Source organism: Mauremys reevesii, linkage group 1 (assembly GCF_016161935.1).
Source record: "Mauremys reevesii isolate NIE-2019 linkage group 1, ASM1616193v1, whole genome shotgun sequence".
Lineage (NCBI taxonomy): Eukaryota > Metazoa > Chordata > Testudines > Geoemydidae > Mauremys > Mauremys reevesii.
This window is the reverse complement of record NC_052623.1, coordinates 279,985,705-280,008,096: the sequence shown is the minus strand read 5'-3', so window position 1 is coordinate 280,008,096 and position 22,392 is coordinate 279,985,705. Positions and strand designations below refer to the sequence as shown.

The window sequence follows — 22,392 nt, the reverse complement described above, 5'->3', positions numbered from 1 at the left end:
GATCAATACAAAGCACAAAACAGATTTGGATTCTGACCCACAAAGCTTGGGCATGTTTCTGTCTGAGATTCTTGTGCAGCCCATTAAAGAGGTGATGACCAAATGCAAAATTCAAACAAGATCCAGGTGCAGTGACTGAATATCTCACAGTCCATGGGTGTTCATTACAGGTTTGTGGTCCATCTGAACTACAACCATGCACACATGGTTGTGAAATTTATTAGAACTGTATCAGGCACATTCACACCTCTGAGATGAAGTAATTGTTCAAAGTCTATGCACATGTACCTTCTAATCATTCTATTTCATATTACACACGCAAAACTACCCTAAAGGAACATTACTGAGGGTACGTCCACACTACCCGCCGGATCAGCGGGTAGCAATCGATCTATCAGGGATCGATGTATCGCGTCTCGTCTAGATGCAATAAATCGATCCCCGAACGCTCCGCCGTCAACTCCAGAACTCCACCAGGGCAAGAGGTGGAAGCGAAGTCAACGGTGGAGCTGCGGCCATCAATCCTGCGCTGTGAGGACGGGAGGTAAGTCGATCTAAGATACGTCTACTTCAGCTACGCTATTAGATCAATTTCTCCCCCGCTCCAGTGTAGACCAGGCCTAAGGCTGCAAAGACAATCACTGAACGGTTAGGAAATACCAGAATTAAGGTTACCCATGCTCCCTTTTTTCAGTTCCAGTGTGAAGCCCCACCTAACCTGAATCAGCCATTTTAGGGAAAGTCCTTCTGAGTCCCCTTAACCCTGGGCTGCATGCTCAGTGGCTGTGTGGGGATGGTGCCTGCACAGTCTGGTCAGCACTAGGAACTATGAGAAGCTAGGGCATGTGAAGTAAGGCCAGACTCTTTGAATAATTTAGCTGCTAAAATTAAAGAAGCCTTTACTGACCATTTGCAAACTGCAGTTTTTCAAAGTTTTCTATCTTTGCCAAAATTGGGCGGATTTTCACAGGGGCAACAAAAGGTGCATCCCTGACACAAAGGTTGCCCCCTGCCAAATTTGAAGTCCCTGTTCCAAAGTATGGGCACTCTAGAAAGGGATTAAATATATATATTATAGATTAAATGGTAAAGCAGTCACAAAGTTTTCCATTAAACAAATATTATAAATTAAGAGTAAATGATCTTTACAGACTACACAACAGAATAAGTTAAAAATACTTCATTTTAAAAACTGTAACAAGTAAACAAGTGCAGAGTCTCCCACACAGATTTCTGAAAAACAAGCATAACATATTATGTTTGTCTGCTGCTTTTCCTTGAAATAGTGAACTACAGATAATTGAATCTACTAAAAAGCTTTTTTTAAAAACCACAATAGTTTCTATATGTGGCTGAGAAATGAAAATCTTATCAGATACAATATAGGAGGGAAAAATCACGCAGGTGAATAAAGGTTTTATGTTTTGAATATTAAAACAACTAAAACAAAGGATTTAATATGCCACTTATTAGAACCAACTTTAAAAAAAAAGTTTCTCATCCTCCATTTAATTTCTACTTTTGTTCATTCATTCACCAAGGCTTTGGAGGATATATGTGTTGTTTTCCTTCAGATTTCAACAGGCAGGACACAGAGCTTTTGCAAGTAGAGTGTGTAAGGTAGTGAATATATTTTCTAAATAAATGCATGAGCACATACAATATGTAACCTGTATGAGTTCATATTTGGTCAGATAATGTTCTTACACCTGTTCATTCAGGCTTTAGACCAAAGCATTTGTGAAGCTAACGAATGACATCTGAACAGGGCTGGATAAAAATAGTTTGAACTGTTCTTGTAACATTATCAAAAGGATCTGACCTAATAGATGACGTCATCTTATGGGATAAATTGTCTAAATTGGATGTTTCCTCATGTTCTATGACTTGGTTAGTCTTATTTAGTATGTATAAAATAGCTGACCTCCACATTGGGGCACCGAACTTGTTCAGTTATACGCACCATTCGCTGAGTCAGTCCTACACAGTTTATTTTCTGTATCTATGATACTAATATTTTTACCTTATAACTATCACAATCTATTTAATCACAGTTCAGCTTGAAAGGTACAAATTAATGCAAATTAAATTATACTATATAAGATTGGTGAGAGATAATAATGCTCTGAATGGACCTGGTTTTGTATGAGCACCGTAGCTCTCTCTATATCTATTGTATGTAGGTATAGATACTTTGTTCTTTACTGCAGTCTCTCTTCTTTAAAATTGTAAGATTTACTAATGAAAGTGGACACATGACTAGAACAATAGTTCCAAGGAGCAGATGAATACCCATGCAGTGTGTCTGAGCTCTGCTCTAATTACTAAGGTGTAGTTTGCTGGCACTCAGGCCCCCATGGCAGGAAGTTCACAAAGTGGATGATGTTCATCAGGGACCTTGCTGGAAACATTCAGTCAGTGCAGCAGGGCAAAGTAAAGCTCCTCGCCCCTTGCAGAGCCCCTCAGGATGGTAGCAATGGAACAGCTTTGCACAGGGATACAAGGATACAAACTGCACCTGCCTCCTGCATCCATGGGGGTGAATCAACCACAGCGTCTGCAGCCAGGCAAGAGAGAGCACAGGCAACCAGCTGTCCTGCTGCTCCATCCCTATCACGTGTTTGATCAGCTTTTTCAGGCACTGGTTCAGTTTAGAGTGACAGGTTCATAGCTCAAGCATTAATGGGGCAATAGCAACAAGGGCACCTTGTTTTCTAGAAATCCATGGGTGCTCCATGTTGACTCAGAGTTTACATTGAGTCCCAGCTCACAGCATGTGAAACATAGCCACCTTGGCTTGAATCTTGTCTAAACACAAGTTGCACTAGTTTACGCAGTTTTTACACTGTTTTAGGTAAAATGGTGCAAACTCCTCTGTGGAGAAACTTATTTGGATTTAAGTGAGGCCTGATTCTCTTCACCAACTCCTAGTCGAATTAAGCTAAAACAAAATAAAGGGTTCTGTTTGGTTGGGTATTTATTGAGTCATGTCATATTGTAACAGGAAGGACTGCAGCAGGTTGGGTTTAAGAGTCAGTGTTTGGGACGCTGATTCATTTCCCTAAGCTTGTAATAGTTTTCATCAGTCATGAGCTTACCCAGGTCAAGCCTCTCGCCCTTTCCACTCACTACTACAGGCAAGATAGGTTTCTCTTGTATATTTATATTCTTGCTTTTTATTCTTCTGGGGAGGTGGCATTGCTAAACTATTGTAGAGAGGCACTTACAGCGGCGGAAGCCAAATTTAAATGAAGACACTTCCACAGCTAGGTCGATGCAAGGTTGTTTACGTTGACCTCACCATGTAGTGTAGACCAGGGCTTCGATTCAGCCCTGAATTCTGCCAGCTTCTACCACATAACCCAGGGAACAAGCTCCTCCCCCTCTCCCTGCAGTGAAAAGACTTCCTGGAGGGGGACTGCAGCAGCACAAGGTGCCTGCAACACCACTCCACCAGCGACTGTCACTGCTGCAAAGATGGGCAGCTGTAGCCAGGGAGGGAGTACAGCTAAAACTCCTCCTGGCTACCTCTACTGAGGAACTCCTGAGAAGCCTCTGTTACAAAGGCTGCAAAAGTCATGAGGGAGGACAGAGATGCAGAAACAACTAAGACATCTTGTAACGGGTCAGCTCATCCCCGCTGCGCCTCCTGCTGGTGACTCCAGGAATTAGCTCGTTCCAGCGCTGGAGCACCCTCTGCAGGCTGGTGATCCACCTGACCTCTGGCCCCTGTGTCCCTCCCTGGACCCAGTGCCCTTCTACATGGGGGTGCTGCCCCCTGGCAGTAACCCCTTTCTCTCAGGGTCTCCCCTCTAAGGGAATCCCCACCCTCTATCCCCACCTTGCCTCAGTGTATGGCTACTGCCAGTCATTGTCTAGCCCCACCCTCTGGGACAGACTGCAGTATCAGCCTACTCATCACAGGCAAAGGGGTTTGGACCTGCTGCATTGGCCTACATCTGGGCTACCCTCTGCAACCCCTAGTACCTGTTGGCCCTTCGCTAGGCCGCAGCCTGGGGCTTTCTAGGCTGGAGCTCCCCAGCTCCTCAGCCTTTCCCCAGCCCTCCTTCACTCAGGTATATAGTCTCTAGCTCCCTGCAGCCAGGCCCTTCTCTCTCTGAAGGCAGAGAGAGACTGTCTGCTTGGGCTTCTGGCTTCCCTGGCCTTTTATAGGGGGCCAGCTGTGGCCTGATTGGGGTGTGGCCCAGCTGCAGCCACTTCCCCAATCAGCCCAGCTTTTAGAGCCACCACTCTCAAGCCCTGCCAGGCCACTTTTAAACCCCTCACAGCAGGAGCAGGGTTTCACCCTGCTACACATCTGTACACCAATGCAGGGAGCGGGAGTAACAAAATGGAGAAACTAGAACTACTGGTGCAGGAAGTGAAACCAGATATTATAGGAAACATGGTGGAATAGTAATCATGAGTGGAATATGGGTTTTGAAAGGTATGTGCTGTTCTGGAAAGGCAGAAATAAAACTAAAGGTGATGGAGTAGCATGGTATATTAACGATGAGGTAGACTGTAAAGAAATTAGAAGTGATGGAATGGATAAAACAGTATCTGTTTAGATCAAAATCACTTTGGGATAGAAAGGTAACAGAGGCTCCACTGGGATAGTGCTTGGGGTCAGCTACACACCCCCAGGATCTAGTTTGGATATGGACTGAGACCTCTTTAATATTTTTAATGAAATAAATACTACTGGTAACTGTGTGACTATAAAAGCAGCAAAGAGTCCTGTGGCTATAGCAGACTTTAATTTCCCAGACATAGATTGGAGGACAAGTGCTACTAATAATGGTAGGGCCCAGATATTCCTGAATGTGACAGCTGACATAGTTCTTCACCAAATAATCACCGAACCAACAAGAAGTGATGACATTTTAGATTTATTACTGGTAAGTAGCGAGGATGTTACAGAAGAATTGTCTATAGAGAACAACCTTGGTTCATGCAATCATGAGCTAATTCAGTTTAAAACTAAATGGAAGGATAAACAAAAATAGGTCTGCAACTAGGGTCCTTGATTTCAAAAGGGCAAACTTCGAAAAATAAAGGGAACTGGTTAGGGAAGTGGACTGGACTGAAGAACTCAAAGATCTGAACATGGAGGAAGCTTGGAATTACTTTAAGTCAAAGTTGCAGAAACCATCTGAAGCCTGCATTCCAAGCAAGGGGAAAAAATTGGAGGGAAGAGCTGCAGACCAAACTGGGTGAACAAGAATCTCAAATAGGTTATTAAGGGAAAGCAGAAAGCCTACAAGGAATGGAAGATGGGATGGATCAGCAAAGAAAGATGCCTCTTGGAGCACAGAGCATATGGCCCATCAGCAACTACTATTCGCAAATATCTCCAATGGCCGGAGATGGGACACTAGATGGGGAGGGCTCTGAATTACAACAGCAAATTCTTTCCCAGGTGTCTGACTGAAGGGTCTTGCCCACATGCTCAGAGTCTAACTGATCACCATATTTGAGGCCAGGAGGGAATTTCCCCCCAAGTCAGATTGGCAGAGAACCTGAGGATTTTTTTTGCCTTCCTCTGCAGCCTGGCCACAGGCTGGTTTGAAATACAGTGAATGGTGAATTCTCTGTAACTTGAAGTCTTTAAATCAAGATTTGAGGACTTTAGTAACTCAGGCAGAGGTTATAGGCCTACTACCAGAGTGGGTGGGTGAGGTTCTGTGGCCTACAATGTGCTGGAGGTCAGACTAGATGATCATGATAGACCCTTCTGGCCTTAAAGGCTATGAGATATAAATACCAACTACCTTCCACAGAGGTCAGCCCCCCAGTGCCAGAGGAGGTGAATTGAATGCAATATCTGTAAAATGATTTGAAGATAAAACACATTTGTAGGAGTGTGTGTCCGTCCCTCCTCATCAGTCTCCAAGAGAGGCCAGGCCCCCTCACTACAGCACTATATGACGATATATAAATGCTACATATTATTATTAAACAAGAGTTAAGATCATGAAAACTCCAAAGTAGCACAAGGTGAAAGAAGAGATGGGGATAAATCTCTTTGAAGAGTTTTTATATTTGGTAAGTAAGTGATTTGGTAGTCAGTTATATATTGAAGAAAGATGAGAACAAATTGGAGCGAATCTAGAGGACAGCAACAAAAACAATCCAAGGTTTATAAAACCTGACCTATGAGAATAGGTTGGAAGAACTGGGTAGGTTTAGTCAAGAGCAGAGAAGGCTGAGGGAGAACCTGATAACAGTCTTCAAAAATGTAAAATGTTGTTTAAGGAGGACACAGTGGTCAATTGTTCTCCATGTCTACCAAAGGCAGGACAAGAAGTAATTAGCTTAGTTTGCAGCAAGGAAGATTTAGATTGGATATTTGGAAAACCTTTCTAACTATAAGGATAGTGAAGCAGTGGAACAGGTTACCTAGGGAGGTTGAGGAATCCCTGTCATTGGAAGCTTTAAAGAACAGGTTAGACAAACACCTGTCAGGGATAATTTAGGTATATTTAATTCTGCCTCAGCGCTGGCCGATGGACTAGATGACCTCTTAAGGTCCCTTTCAGCCCAATATTTCTATGATTCTATATTCTAAGTGTTCTACTCAAAATACAAAATAAAGAGGAATCATACTCTTCACAGTTGCATTTTCTCCATCCATAGGCTTCACAGCACTTTCCAAAGGTAGGTAAGTGTTGTTATGGTCACATCACAAATGCAGTAATTGAGTACAAAGGGTTAAGGAACTTAAAGTTATACAGTGAGTCAGTGGAAGTCAAGAATAGAACACAGGTCTTCCAACTCCATTTCCAACCCCATGCTCAAACCAGTGAGACAACTGTATGGCATGGTAGGTATTATTACACATGTTGTACAGAGGAGTTAAATGATGTGCAAAAGGCAATTTGGCAAGCAAGTTGCAGGGTTTGAAACTCGTGATTCCTGGTTCCCAGTCCCCTGTTCTAATGATTAGGTCAAAACCAGTTTTCAGGTCTAGTGTCTACCATACTGGTGCAATGATCCACCTCCTTATGAAGTCTCTATTGAGGAAAGGTTTCCCAGAAATAGGATGGTCCTTGCCCTAGGAATGAAAAGCAAAGAAAAAAAATCCTTCTTTCATTTAAAGTGCAGTTTGCAAGGTTTTGGGGGGTTTTTTATGTTCAATATTGAGTTTCCTGTAAAGTGTAAAAGGACTACATTTCTGGGATTTCATTTCTGAATGCCAAGTAATTAGAACAATGACTAGATTGTGTTCGTGTGCGTCCATGGCTAGCTGACCATTTAGCAAAATTCTCCTTACACAGGGGTTGCCAAAAGCCTGAAAGACACCAGTGGAGTGTTGCTTCTGGCTGAGAAACAGGGAGCAATTCTGCATAGTAATTGGGCATTTGCTTATCTTTTAGGCCTGTGAGCACAGTAGCACGATCCTTTCCAGGCACAGCAGCTGCAGCCTTTCAAATGAAGGCCTTTTCATAAGTTTCATTTGAATTTCTAATATATATTTTTTAATTAACAGAGAATTGAGCGGTAAAGTGGTTGGCATTTCTTGGTTTGGGGTGATTGCAACTAGGTGCATGCTTCATCTGAATGTGTGTGGTTAGTACTGTATATGCATGTACATGAAAGTGTTTGTCTTCCAGTTGGGTCGGAGCTACGCCAACCTAACTCATTTGTCAGTCTGTCAACACCTTACTCTTTTTCTCCAGTGACCTATGTGGCAAATGTTCCTGCAAACAGCTGTCAGATTGTGTGCAAAAAGCAGGTTGTGTTATATCCACTTTCAGCTGCATTATAGGAGCTTTGTGGATTCCTAGTTTCATCTCCGGCGCTTTAATGAGGCCTTTTTTTATGTTTTGCAATACCCCCTCGAGATAAGCAAATACAGGATTTGTTCCACATTTCTAGCTTTGCAGAACCCTTTCCTGTGCCCTCCCCTTGTTTTTGTTTTGGCAATGGAACTGGTTGATAGTTTAATGACATTCAACACTTGCTGTGCCAAATTTGGATACTGGAGACAGAACTGGGTTCTCTCTCTATTATCGTCAAGTCATTCCACTTTCTTTTCTTGAGGCTTCATCAGCTGATGTGAAAAGATGACATGGGAATAGGTGACAGAATTTATTGGAAATGGTTAGTGAAAGTGTGATAAAGGCTTGCACTTTGCCAGGTTAAAATGCTATCCAGTTGTATGAACTACTTGCATTTCCAAAGGCACTATGGGTAAATTTTTCAAAAGAACCTAAGTGACTTAGGCTACCAAGTCCCATTTTCAAAAGTGAATTGGGCACTTAGGAACCTAAGTCACCTTGAAAGTTAATATAACTTGTAGTTTACTAATGTAATTTTACTTAATTTAATGCACAAATCTGCTGTATGAGTGGGATTGGATGGATTAGATTTTTATTGGAAAATGTTGGTAAACGTCAATTTCAGCACACACACACACACAGAGTCAAAAAAATATTTCCATCGATAATTATTGAAATGTACATCAGGCAAAGTAAGAAAAATGCTGCTTGAGAACTTATTTAGAGTCTGGTTTAAGTAGGGTGACCAGATAGCAAGGGTGAAAAATCAGGACGGGGTGAGAGGTAATAGGCACCTATATAAGAAAAAGCCCCAAATATCGGGACTGTCCCTATAAAATCAGGACATCTGGTCACTCTAGGTTTAAGGATATTCATTTTGTATATTTTTACATATGATGTTGACAATTTGTGTTTTAACTGTTATAAAACTTTCACTTTTTGACTCTCAACTTCTACTGTCATCAAATAGGTATTGTCTGACACCCACCAATTTCTGATCCCCCCATAACTTCCCACAACTGTGATAATTTATATTGATACAAATAGAAAAAGCTACTTAAAAATAAACATCGATACTATGTCAAAATTATAAAAAAATAAAAATGGAATTCTGCCAAGCCTATATAAGTAATTTCAATAATACTAATAATTAATAATAATAACAACAACAATACTGTGCTCTTATATCACACCTTTAATTAGTAGATCTCAAAGTGTTTTACAAAAAGAAGTCCGAATCATCCACATTTTATTGCAGGGGAAACTGAGGCATCTAAATTCTCTGGTAACTCAATTTTGAGACTAGATCATATCAGGTACAAGTGTTTCCCACCTGCTGCTGACCTTTATTAACCTTTTCCTCAAAATGTGACCTGCAAAGAAAACAAAATTTGGATTTGTGCCATTTGCTTCCATATAATGAAAGGCTTTTTTTTAAAATAAAGTCTTTGTTTTTCAACTCAGAAATTCCCATCTTGTTTACTTACCAGCCATCTACTTGTGGCTCCCATCATTGTACCTGAAGAGAGCACCTCAGACATTACAGAACGTTGCTTCACGAGACTGTTGTGACGTGAGGTATTATTATCCCCATTTTACAGACAGGGAGTTGAAGCACAGAGAGATTGTAACTTGCCTGAAGTCACACAAGATGTCTGAGTCAGAGTCAGAGAGTGAATCCAGATCTCCCATATCCAGTCCACTGCCTTAACAACAAGATGACATGGAAAACTTTCTAATGACTGGAGGACTGGTAAGATGACATTTATAACTTTGATTTTTAAACATATGAATTAACTTAACACCCTTAACACCGACGAAGTGGATATTCACCCACGAAAGCTCATGCTGCAAAACGTCTGTTAGTCTATAAGGTGCCACAGGATTCTTTGCTGCTTTTACAGAACCAGACTAACACGGCTACCTCTCTGATATTTGACACCCTTGAATTGAAAGTCTGAGTAAACTCACCATACATAATTCTGAGACTACAAAGAAGACTTCCAGCAAAAATGTGACAGGCCAGAACTGATATTTCTGGAATTTCTAAACATGTAACACAAACAGGAAAAAAATTGTGGCGGAGACAGAAGGTAGAGGAAGAAAAAAATCCTGTCTAGTCCATGTTGGTAGCAACAGAAAATCATTCTCCGATGGTGGCCTACAGTATTTGAAGTGAGGTAGGAGCATCTCATTTCTAACATGTGTCCATATCACAAAATCCACCAAATGCAACTGCCAGTCTCCACAAAGAGGGTAAGTATATTATAGCCATAGAGACTTAACTATCCTCTAGTCCACTGGTTCTCAACTCATGGCCCAAACAGCACACAGCTGTGGCCCATGTGACACCCTCAGAGCCATACAGGTAGCACATATATTGTGTGGATGCAGCCCACATAACACACAGAGACCTGCATATATGGCCCACAATGGTAAATAGATTGAGAACCACTGCTCTGGACCCTTACAGCTGGACCCTCCAGATGAGAACTGAGGGATACTAAGAAAAACGTGGGGAAGGCTGCAGTGCAGGCACACTGCAGTAGCTTGAGTGTGTATATTACCTTTCATGAACATTAGAGTTGTTTCTTAAATTTTAGAAAATCTAGAGAGTTACAGTAACTTTAACCAAAATACCTTAATTCTCATCAGCCAAGCGCCACCACAACCAGAATTGGGTGTCTTCATATAGAAACCTCAAAGTCCCAGACCATGAAATTGGAGCCCTTGAATGAAAAGAACAAGTTCATGTGGTGAGAAAGCATCACACTTAGTATGCAAGAGATACGAATCAAGCACATAAAATTCATTTTCTGTAGGTGCACATTTTTCCATACTCTAGATGCAAAGAAAGGAAGATGCTACCTCTATGGAGGAGAGTTAAGGTATTTTTTGATTATCTTGACTGTGAATTTCTATAACTACAAGAAACCCAAATTTTTGAAATGTTAACATTAATTTTGAATTTCCTTGGTTCAGAGGTGATTTTTGAAAAAAAAACCTTGCATTCTTGCATGGTAGTATACACTGAAACCATGAATGTGTCTGCAACCTTAATTTTATCTTCTTGGTTATTGTGTTGGTTTGTTTGAGGCAGTATCACTGAACTACTTAGAATGATGTGTTTTGTTAAGGGATTATATTTTGCATTAACCAAAGTACAAGTCTGTGTTTACAATACATAAATTTTTTTTGGCTGTTTGCCTATTCATTAACAAAGTATATTAAATATTTCTCAAGCCATCATCCCACTTTGTTTGCTGTTTGTCCTAACTCAACTACAAAATCTAATGGACATGGAAAATTACTGCCCAGTGTGATGTTTAATTATGGGGACCTCTTCAAGTATTTAGCTGTCATAGTATCAGTTTACTTACTGGAAAGTCAACAATGGCCACCACAGGGCTGTACTAAAATAACCTAAATCTCCTCTTTGGATATATTTAATTACATAAACAGAAAGCAATTGTGCATTTTGCAAAATATGTAATTAGTCTTTATTCTTAACTTGGTTCTCACATGCTGAAAACATTGTATTGTCTACTGGTTTATTTTTATACAGGCATTACTGAAAACCGGGGCAGATCACACACTTGTTTCTAAGGGGTCCCATAAAAAGCCACCGTGATTTTACTGACCTAATTCTCCAAAAAGGTATATTTCTTCACCCCACTGAGATCCTTTGTGTTCTTAAAAGATCCAGTTATCAAACTTGGCTGCAAATCTGTGTTTAGGCACCTAAATCAGCCCATAATGTTTAGGTCCCTATCTACAAACACCCACGTTTGATTCCCTCAAGTCCCCTCTGATAAGAACATGCATTGTAGTGACCAACCTCCAAAGAAGGATTCAAAGCCTGGCCTGTTAATTTTTCCCTTCAAGTGACACTGGGTTGACCATGATCTGCCTCACTTTCAGTCCTTGGGCACATCTACATGAGGACGTTAAATCAGATGAGTTTGCTTGCTGTAAGTACATCAACTTAACTATATCTAACTGAAGTGCTGCTTTGTCATACCATTTTAAGATACTTCCTTTATTAGTTGTGTCCAGGCATAAGGACAGTCTGCAGAGATGCACATGGAATTGCTAACCTGCCTTTCACCCAGCCACCTAGCAATCGTACAGGGGGATAAGGGGGAAATAATTTGGCAAACATCCTACCATCTCGAAGCAAACCCCGGAATGGAACAAAAAGATGGAAATGGAATTCCAAAATTTGTGGGGGAAAGCAACATTTTATCATTGGTTGAATGGAGACTAGCACTGGGAAAATAAGTACTTATGCTTTTTCTGATTTACCTTAGCACCTACCTTAGCCACAGCCTGCACAAACAGGGGCCTTTTCTTCTCCTCCTGCTCCTTCTTTCACTTTTACCATCATCTGGGGTCAGGTCTTTGTGCAAGTGTCTGCCATCTTTATCTCTCTGAGGCATTAAGGTTCACCTGATTGCCATCTCCTGGGTGATCCAGGTGTGAAGCCACACAATGTGGAATAGAAGTGGGAGTACTGCCAGACACAAGTAGTTAGGAATGGGTCCACAGAAACCTTAAAGCATATGGCAACATGGTCGCAAGCTTCCCAGCCCAGGTCGACGTACTTGGGCTTGCAGAGCTCATACGAGCACTGTATTCTGAAAGCCAAGTACATTTTGGAAAGATACCTCAGCTACACTAGTTTTAAAAACGATACACTACAAATACGAGAACTTCTAGAGAGTGACATTTAAATCAGTCTACTGTAGCAGATAATGGGAATTCCCTATAGCAACTATTAGGTAAATAATACAGGTCTGGGTCAATCCATATTTAGCAGACTTAGGGTGCAGGAATTTCAAATTTCAAATGGGATTGTTCTCTCATCCATTCAGCACACATAGCAACAAGTGCAGCAACTGGTATGTTGAGATCAGATGCCACTTTAAACAGAAATTTAAAAACTAGACTGGCCAGGACACTAGAAAATACTGCTCTACAGGGGACAGGTGATCTTGCATTTGCAAGGAAGTGGACTCAATGGCCTTAGTTCGTGTCATCGAGTCCATCTCCCTAACTGAAGTTAGTGATAGAAAGAACCTGTGATTAATGACAGCAGAGCAGAGGGTTTGAATGTTCTGCTACTGGGAGATGTGTCAGAGAGACCAAGTTGTAAGCATGATCTCATACATTTTTCTGTCCTCTCTGACCGTCTCAAGCACCACTAAAGACTGTACTTCACAGCATGTACCCACCCCATATGCCTCAGTCCCTCATAGAGCTTACTGACAGTACTTCCTTCCTAAAGCACATTTCAATTTGTCTTTCAAGGCTGCCTCTTCACGGTGTGAAGTCAGTAACTAGTCTCACCAGGGTAGTCTTGTTCATTGGCTACGCTCTTTCCAGGACACTTTTTAGTAGACCCTTTCCAAGGATTTGTCACCATGCCTGTCTTGTGAATCATTTGGGTCTTAAGTAGCCAGATATTAAAATCTCATCTCTGTATCTTCTTTTTAGTTTAACTAATAGAAATTTGCCTAACTGCAGTCAAAACTGAAAATCTCAGAGAATTGTCAGACCAGAGTGGAGCACTATTCCAGGGAATCCAACTATTCTGAGATAAAAGTAAAACTGATTAACAAGTTTCACATGGGAACCTAGATAATCACAAAGTAGTAGTATCATTTCTGGGTTACCAAAGGTGGGGGGAAGGAGATAGAGATAGATGCTTATAGCCAAGCAGGAGAAGACAATTGGGAAAAGAAAAGAAACTCTCTAAACATAGATGATGAATTTGTGAGCATAGGTACATGCAGTGTGGGTTATAAGAAGCACACACTTCTTACTAATTCAAAACTAGCAAAATGGAGTACAAAGCAAAATAAGCAAAATGGAGTACAATTTACTCAAGACAATTTTTCCCCATTAGGCTTTTGGTCTACATTACTTTACTCTAACAAAGGTTCGATGGTCACTGGTCCCTAATGACGGCTGGAATTTGCTAAGGGGTTACAGGGTTCAGAGGATGAGGCACGATGTGATTAAGAGTGTTGGAGTACTTCATGTTTGAAAGTGGACATCAAGTCCATCACAGCGAAATTTGTCTTACCCAATTAAACTCTTTCAGCACTTCCAAACTATGTGGCATGAGTAACCTCACACTGCAGTGGCCCATTTTTGCCTTTTCCTTTGTTCAGGATAGTAGTGCACTTCTGAATTTGCAGAAGCATGAAGATCTCTTTTGGAAAAAAATCTAGTCAAGGTATTTGGTAAAACTGAATGTCCTAAATAACAATTCTGAGACAGGCATTCAGCACATAAGCTTAGAATAACTTCTTTCTATTGATATCATTATTCCTTATCAGGTCTCTCTCAATCTCTATTTACCGTCCTATATCCAACCTTACTAGTCTTTCCAGGATCATAGAATTTGTAGCAGCCATTGAACTTCAATGACAGCGCTCCCTAAATATGGTCAAAGTATTTTCACTCTTTGGACTTCACATCATGATCACATAGGGCCAAATGCTACCAATGTTACTTGTGTTGTGCAGTACTTTACAACTCCAATTGATCCATTATTAATTATTAGTATTATTAATAATTTCTATTACCATAGCATCTCGGAGCCCTAGTCATGGACAAGCACCCCTTTGTGCTTGGTGCTGAACAAACAGAACGAAAAAAGACAGGCCCTGCCCCTGTGCGTTTAGAATCTAAGTAGGACTAGGAGGTGTATAGTACAGTGTGAGAAAATATATGAGAATCTGTCCCAGAGACTGTTCTGGTTTATATAATAAATTATCTGTTATGATTAAGATTCCATTACTCCACTGTGTTCTCTCTGTTCTTCCCAGGCATAGACACTGGGGGTCATGGGTCACTTCAGATCCAAATCTGTAAGGGAGAAATCAAACAGCTATCAGTAGAGAAATCTATTCTCTAAAATAAAACAAAACCAAAAAGCCACCAAATACATTGAGAGATCATTGCAGAGTGTGTGTGTGTGTGTGTGTGTGTGTGTGTGTGTAAATCACCACTTGTAAAAGTTCTCCATTAAATACTGAATGGGTAAACTGTGAAGTTCTGCAAATTGACCTTATGCATAGGTGTTTGAAGCATCATGGGCTAATGGCCTGAGCGCAAGACTAGAAGCTAAAAGTTCCCAAGGTATAATCCCAGTTTTGGCACTGATTTGCCATGTCTGATTTTCCCCCCATTTGTAAAATGTAAATAATATGCTGTCAGTAGTTTGCAAGCTTCATTGCACCATGACCCACTTCTGACAACAATTACTATGCGACCCCAGGAAGGGGAACCGAAGCCTGAGCCCACCTGAGCCCCGCCGCCCTGGGGGGCCGTGGGCAGCAAAGCCAAAGCCTGAGCCTCACTGCCCCAGGCAGGGGGGACCAAAGCCACAGCCCAAGGGCTTTGGCCCCAGGCGGGAGCCTGCAACCTGAGCCCCACCAGAGCCCTCAGACTTTGGCCCCAGGCGGTGGGGCTCAGGCTTTGGCTTCAGCCCCAGCAAGCCTAACACCAGCCCTGGCAATCCCATTAAAACAGGATCGTGACCCACTTTAGGATCCCGAGCCACAGTTTGAGAACCCCTGCTGAAGGTAAATCAGTGCAGCTCCATTGACACAAGTAAGGATCTGGCCTAATATTGCTGTGAGGATTAATTTATTGAGTCTATGTGATGCTGAAGCTAGATTACACTAAATGCTAAGTATTGTCATATTAAAATTCTACAGACAGAAGGATGTCTGACTCCTCCAATTCTCAGACACCTGCAGGAGGCTGTTTCTGAGAAATCAAGAAAAATTGTTAAGTAGCGGAAGAAACACTAGTCAGAAATTAAGCAAGATCTCCAGCTGCCATCACCTCCTGAGGGCCGGGTCAGGAATAACGATGGCAGTTCTGGTGCAGCTGTTACTCCACATAGCAAGCAGAATTCAGATTAATTATCACACTGGGTATGATGTTTAAACTTTATCCTTTCAGCATTTCACTGGTCTCTATGCTCCTTTGTCTAGTACTCTTACGAGGCTGGAATAGCTGATCTGAGGCGATCCAGTTTTAAGTGGCTGTGTGGTTCAAGTATTGCATTTCCATTTGGTGCTGATCTGCCCCAATCCAGCCCCTCTCCTTCCCCACCTCTAGCACGCCAAGGAATAAATGCTGCTGCAGCAGGTCTCCCTTCTGTTGAGCGCTGCTGTCAACTTTTTTAATCAGACTTGCCAACGCTGCTGAACACGACCCTCAGTGCTCACAACATTTTAGCTTACTTAAGTCCTACCATTCACTGTGTTGACTTGTTCTTAAATGCAAGTGGAATATGAGTGCAATCAAGAGTGATCTGAAAAAATCCTGCACCGGCCAATGCCCCTGAGCTATTGTAAAATTAATACTTGCAGACTCCAAGGGAGACAAGTGTGCTGTTGAATAGATAACCTGGAAAGAAGAACAGTATCAGTGTATTACAGGGGTAGGCAACCTATGGCACGGGTGCCGAGGGCGGCACGCGAGCTGATTTTCAGTGGCACTCACACTGCCTGGGTCCTGGCCGCCACTCCGGAGGGCTCTGCATTTTAATTTAATTTTAAATGAAGCTTCTTAAACATTTTAAAAGCCTTATTTACTTTACATACAACAATAGTTTAATTATATATTATAGACTTATAGAAAGAGACCTTCTAAAAATGTTAAAATGTATTACTGGCATGTGAAACCTTAAATCAGAGTGAATAAATGAAGATTCGGCACAGCACTTCTGAAAGGTTGCCGACCCTGGTGTATTACATATGTAGAATGGGAGGGCCCCAGAAAAGAGAAAGGGCATGCCCTAGGCCAGAAATCTAAATTTGTGACACACCCAGGTAGGAAGAGAGCATTCATGCTCACTGACCCAGATTAGGAGAGAGTATCCCTGTTTTTCTAGCAGTGCATTTGCCATTTTTCCACTCTTTCACTTCAGACTATTTCAGTGTACTTTAATAGATTTGAAAAGGTGTGTCTGTTTTTCTTCCCTCATATCTGTATTTATAGCTTTCCAGAGTTGGCAGGTGCACAGAACAGAGGAAAGAGCATGTGTTAGATACCAAAACATTTTAAAAACGTCATTATTTTTTGCCTCCTATGAAAAAGACAACCCCCATTTATTAATCACAAGCAACTCAGCATGCCAGATTCACATCTAGGGTAACTCCATTGATGTGCAAGCCAGCTCTCATTTCAGTGAAATGTTTGTCCCCTTTGATAGATGCAAGCATGAAGCCAGTAGAGTTCAAGCAGAAATGCATCTGGTCCATTATTTCATGTCTTAAAACGGCTTAAAAGATTGACATTGCACAGATTGTTAGTACTCTTCTAGCACAAGTTTTAGTTTTGCTTTGTCAGAGATTTGCAAGACTCTTGCAGAAATTCCAATAGTCCAGCTTCGACTGGATATAATGATGTTTTCACAAAGAGCAAAGTTTAGATAGACTAATAGATAAGGAAGAAAAGAAGGTCACTTGAATGAAGCAATATGAGGCAAAATGTACATTTTGAATTGACCAATCTGTAGACTTTGAACAAGGCTTTCCTCTCAGATCCACACACTCCTTTCCAAAAATGGGGACTGGTCTAGTGACTAAAGCACAGGACAGAATCACGAGAGTTGGCTTTTATTCCTGGCTCAGCTACAGACTTGCTGTGTGACCTTGGGCAAGTAATGAAACCTCTGCAGTTCCTCATTTGTAAACATGAATAATAGCTACCTCCTACCTCACAGGTTTAATTCATGAATGCTTGTAAAGTGCTTTCATGTCCTTGGATGGATGTGGATGTAGAAACACAAGTCAGAAACCTACAATACGGTATTGTTCGTTTATCCATCTATGATATTTCTGTGGTCCCCACCTCAGTTATGGTCGTATCCAAGCGTCTCATCATCTTTATCATATTTTTCCTCACAGCACCCCTGAGAGGTTGGGCAGCTTTATTATCCCCATTTTAGATAAGGGGAACTGAGGCACAGAGAGACTAGGGGCTTGATCCTGCACTATTGAAGTCAACAGGAGTTTTGCCATTGGCTTCAATGGGAGCAGGATCAGGGGGAAGTGACTTTCCCATGGTCACCCAGGTAAGACTATGGCAGAGCAGGCAACTGAATCAAAGTCTCCAAAGTCCCATGCTAGCACCTTACCCACTGCATGATCTTTCCTTTCTATGCTCTCCATACATGTGGAACTCCCACTGATATCACTGGGAGATCAGCACACTGGGAGAGCAGATGAGGGTGAGCGAGAACACGATCTAAACCAAGAGTTTTGCTCAAATATATTAAATCCAAGTGTTTGTAAATGCCATTCCTGCACTGAGCTCAACCTGTATACACAATTAGTTTAATTCATTTACTTTGTTCCTGTTTGTTGTTTATAAATGTTTGATCAGAAATAGTTAAAGAGCTAAATAGTGATATCATTAGATGTCACTGTTCTTCAAAATTTGATACTAAGCATTTGTACTATAAAAAGTTTTGCTTAATCCTTGATAACTTGACACATGTATTTAATATCACGTTTGCCTCTATGTTGACATTTGTCATAAGATTCCTATTAATAAGCTTGTTTACTGAACCTTTTTGCCCTCCCCATTCTGCCACCAACATTGTGCACAATCAGTTTTAATTCTCAATCATTTTGTATGGTTGCATGATAGTTTACAAATCCAGAGCAGTATAAAGAACTGGACTCTAAAGTTTAACTTAATTGTGTGTGTCCATGTATTTTGCCCATTCATGCCAAGAAGTTACCCTTCTTCAATGTACTATCTTAAGAAAATGGAGTATGTAGTGTTTATAGAAATGATTGGCTGCTAGTATTTAATTCAGGACAATCAACTGAATATACAGCTTGTTACATAAAACTTTCCTAAATATTTTCTCTCCACTGCTGCAGTAAGAATGCTTGACCTAATGCTCATTTCTTTTCTTGCCACTTGACTTTTAAAATCCAGGCCTGTACATTTGCAACAACTGTACTTTTCCTTTAGCTGGTTTACTGGTTGAGGATGAATTAAGGAGGCATTTCACTTGATACATATACATGAAGTGGATTGCTGGTGCACCCCCAAGCAAAAGCTATTGATGTCATTAACCTCAGTGGGGGACTCAAGCTATTTCTTGCAATGCAACTAGATAAGCTGCATATTTGTAAAAGAAAGAGGCAGCTCATGAGCTAGTGCTCCTGAGAGCAAATTACCATAATAAGAACTCTATTGTTCAGTAGCCAGGCAGATTAGCTGTTGTCCCTACTGAATCTGGTTATTGGGAAGATGATGCAACTGCGGTAAATTCTGGCTGCCTCCTCCTCTGTTACATCAGTGTCTGCAGTGATGGCACTTTTTCTGCCTCTACCTTTTGATCTAGGGGAACTATCAGGGACGGACACGCCACTCTGCATTCACTGTTTCCCCCTACTCCTTTCCCATTTAAAGTTATAATCTTGCTTTCCTGATTCTCCACCAGGAACATTTTGAGAACCCCACAGAAAAGACAGACTTTTTTTTTTTCTTCAGGCCCTGGAACATTTAGCAGTTAAAAGTACAGCTGACCATTTTTAACACTTAAATTTGCAACATTTATACAATCTCCCTCAGAAGAGTTTCCATGAGATGCCCACCCATACAAAGCACTCCCTCTCTGAACTCTGTTGCAAGCTTGACAATGCTGCTGACCCTATGTGAATGATTCAGCCAATGACAGTATATCACAGCTAACAAAGTTTACCTTTTGAACTTTTGATATCCCCTTCATTCCGATATGCAAGTCTAATTTTCACTGGCAAAATCTTAATATTGCTGCAGCAACAAGTTACTTTGCATTTTCTTTTATTTCACTTTTCACATCACTCCATTAACTATACTTTATATAGGTTCTCTGCATGTAGGACATTCATGTTCTGGCAACACTCACTGATTTAATAGCTAGAAATGGTAAACCTGAAAGCCTGAATCTGATCATTTTAAAATCCTTTCTCATGATGTCTCATTGCCAGAGGGGAGAGATAATGGTTGCTGGCAGTTTATTTTGCTTTCTTTTCGTAACATAACCCCAACCTCCCCAATTTAACACAGGATGCAGTGTGAATTTCTGCCTGCAAAGTCAAATCATAAATTCCAAGTGGTTACAAAACACGCGCTTTTGTCAATCTCATTTCAGCTACCATCATTTTTCTAGTGAATCCTACACATCAGATTACAGTTGACTATCGTTTATGAAGGACATTAATAATCTGTGTTCAACAGTTTAGAATAATTATAATCTGAATTATACTAACTCATTATAAATGATCAGATAACACTAGGAAGGTACAGACAACAAAATAAGAGATTTGGCTGGAATGTGTCTTCAAAGAGCTAATTTAGAAGATTTAGTTGTAATCTTATAATTATTGGCTCGGATGGCATATCTGTTACTATGCTCCCAGACACTGCTGAATAGATACATGTTGCAACATTGAGCATTTCTTGCTATCTAATCAAGGAAACTAGTACGTCTTTTTAAAAATGAAAAGGCAAAAGCTATGCTATTGTCATACTGTACATTTACTGCCAATGTTGCAAACAAGAAGCCAAATCAAAATCTAATTACACCTAATAGCTTTCTTATTAAATTTAAATTATTTAAATTCAAATGGAGGTTGAGCATCCAGGTAGGGCAAAAAGATCTTTCTGGCCTTTCTCCAAATGAGTCAAAGAGCAACAGTTTAAGAGGCTGCAAGCATGCCTGCCTGGATTACCATATTTTGATCTCCACCGAGGAAGCCCTTGCACATCTTTAACTGGCTTACCTCAGAGTTCTCCATGAACACAGAAGAGTATTTCCCTGTACTTCGTATCCTTCTCCAAATCCTTTGATTCTAGTTAGGACTACACTAATTTATCTATCTTGTCAGTTAGACCCCCACCTCCAAGAATAGCTACTGTAGCTTTGTTGAAGAACTAGTGATCCTTTCATGGACTTTGCTACAATCCCTTTACATGTCCACAAACAGCTACCCAAGATTTCTGGTTTATGGAGGACACAGCCCTGCTGAATCACTTTGCTTTTCTTTCACCTTTATAAAGGGGCCATAAGGAGTAAGTCAAGTACCAAAACTATGGTTATGAATATCCAGATCTGTCATCTTCTATTTAAAAAAAAAAATCTAGATTCCTCATTAACAACCAACACAAAACAAAGCAAACTACCTGCCAAGTAGGGCCCTTTTTCTGGTCAACATCTCCTCCACACTGAAGTCATAGACCTCTTGTTATTCCAGAGTGGAGGACTAACAGTGTTGGCCTACTGCAGAAACTGAATGGATCTTGCTGGATACCAAAGTCTCCTTGAAACAGACGAACCTCTCACCAAACATAAGGTGGGAAACAACAATCCATCAGCACACTGGCCTCAGATGCCTTTCCTTCTACTGTCCCTCAAAAGGCCACCCTTGGTATGACACCTTGGTATCATCAATGATGAACCAGTACTGAATCTGACCTACTGCAACACAAGATGATCTTGCTTCCTATAATGGGACTCTGCTATAAATCAAGGTGCATGTTTTCAAATATGATCTCAAATTTGGGGTGACCAATTTGAGATACAATGGGTTTGATTTTTAGAAGGGCTGAGAACCCACACTACCAAAGGAAGCCAAGGATGGCTGCAGGTACCCAGCATCTTTCAAAATTAAGTTTCAGGTTGGTCATCCAAGAACTGAAGCACCCAAAAGTGGAAGTCTTGATTGAGAATTTGGCCCTAAGGGATCCTTCTCATTTGATATAGCACCTGTGACATCCCAACCTGCAGAATTGTTCTGAGTGGTGGGATCAACCCAGAATGCTTCCAAAGAATGGCAGAGTCTGCTGTTTTTCACATGGAAGAGCTTTCAATCTATGTTGCAGATAAGACTGATCAGATCTGCGGCAGTTTTTCCTGGATCCATAGTAGAAGCATCAGAGCCAGGGTAAGCAAGATTTCCTTTCCTTGTTTGACTTTCAGTGCCTCACTTGGAGTTTCTAGATATACCACAAGGTCTGCTCAAAGCACCTGTGGGTTGGACCCAAGCCCTCGTGATGGTAGAATGCCTTCTCTTTATTTATAGAAAGAGGGCAAGCTGCTGGTAACACTTAGATGTTGTGAATTAGGTTTTGCTCATCTGCTAACAGTATTTAAGACAGTTATATGGTTTTTAACCACCCCTTTCTGGAAAGGTAATTGAGAAGGATGTGACAGAGCATCTCCAACATCTGCTATCCTCCAACGCGTTGTATTCCAACCAATCAGTTTTCATATCTAGAAACAGCATATTCATCTCAGGTGATGAATGTTCTACTTGAAGCAATGAAGAGAGGCTAAGTGTCCTTCCCAATACTTGATTTTCCATCCTGTTGCTCATGAGATGCTGCTGAGCAGACTGCATGAGGTAGGGGCAGATAGATTTTTTAAATGGTTCTACTCATTTCTTTCAGAGACATCTTACAGGATGGTGGTGAGCAAGTGACTACTCTACTTTCAAGGCCATCAGTTGTGAAGTTCTATCCACTCCACTGGAAGGGAGCACCCTTTGGGATAATGAAATATTTCCTTTGAAGAACTTTT

General features: G+C 41.1%; 1 long non-coding RNA gene across 1 annotated transcript; it reads right to left on the bottom strand.

Moving 5' to 3' along the window:
• Positions 1-10,423: 10,423 nt before the first annotated feature.
• On the bottom strand, positions 10,424-14,602 carry LOC120371009. The gene is made up of 3 exons (XR_005584107.1): positions 14,378-14,602; positions 12,102-12,297; positions 10,424-10,513 (listed from the first exon to the last, which is right to left on the bottom strand). It is a non-coding gene; the product is annotated as an uncharacterized LOC120371009 (long non-coding RNA).
• Positions 14,603-22,392: the final 7,790 nt, after the last annotated feature.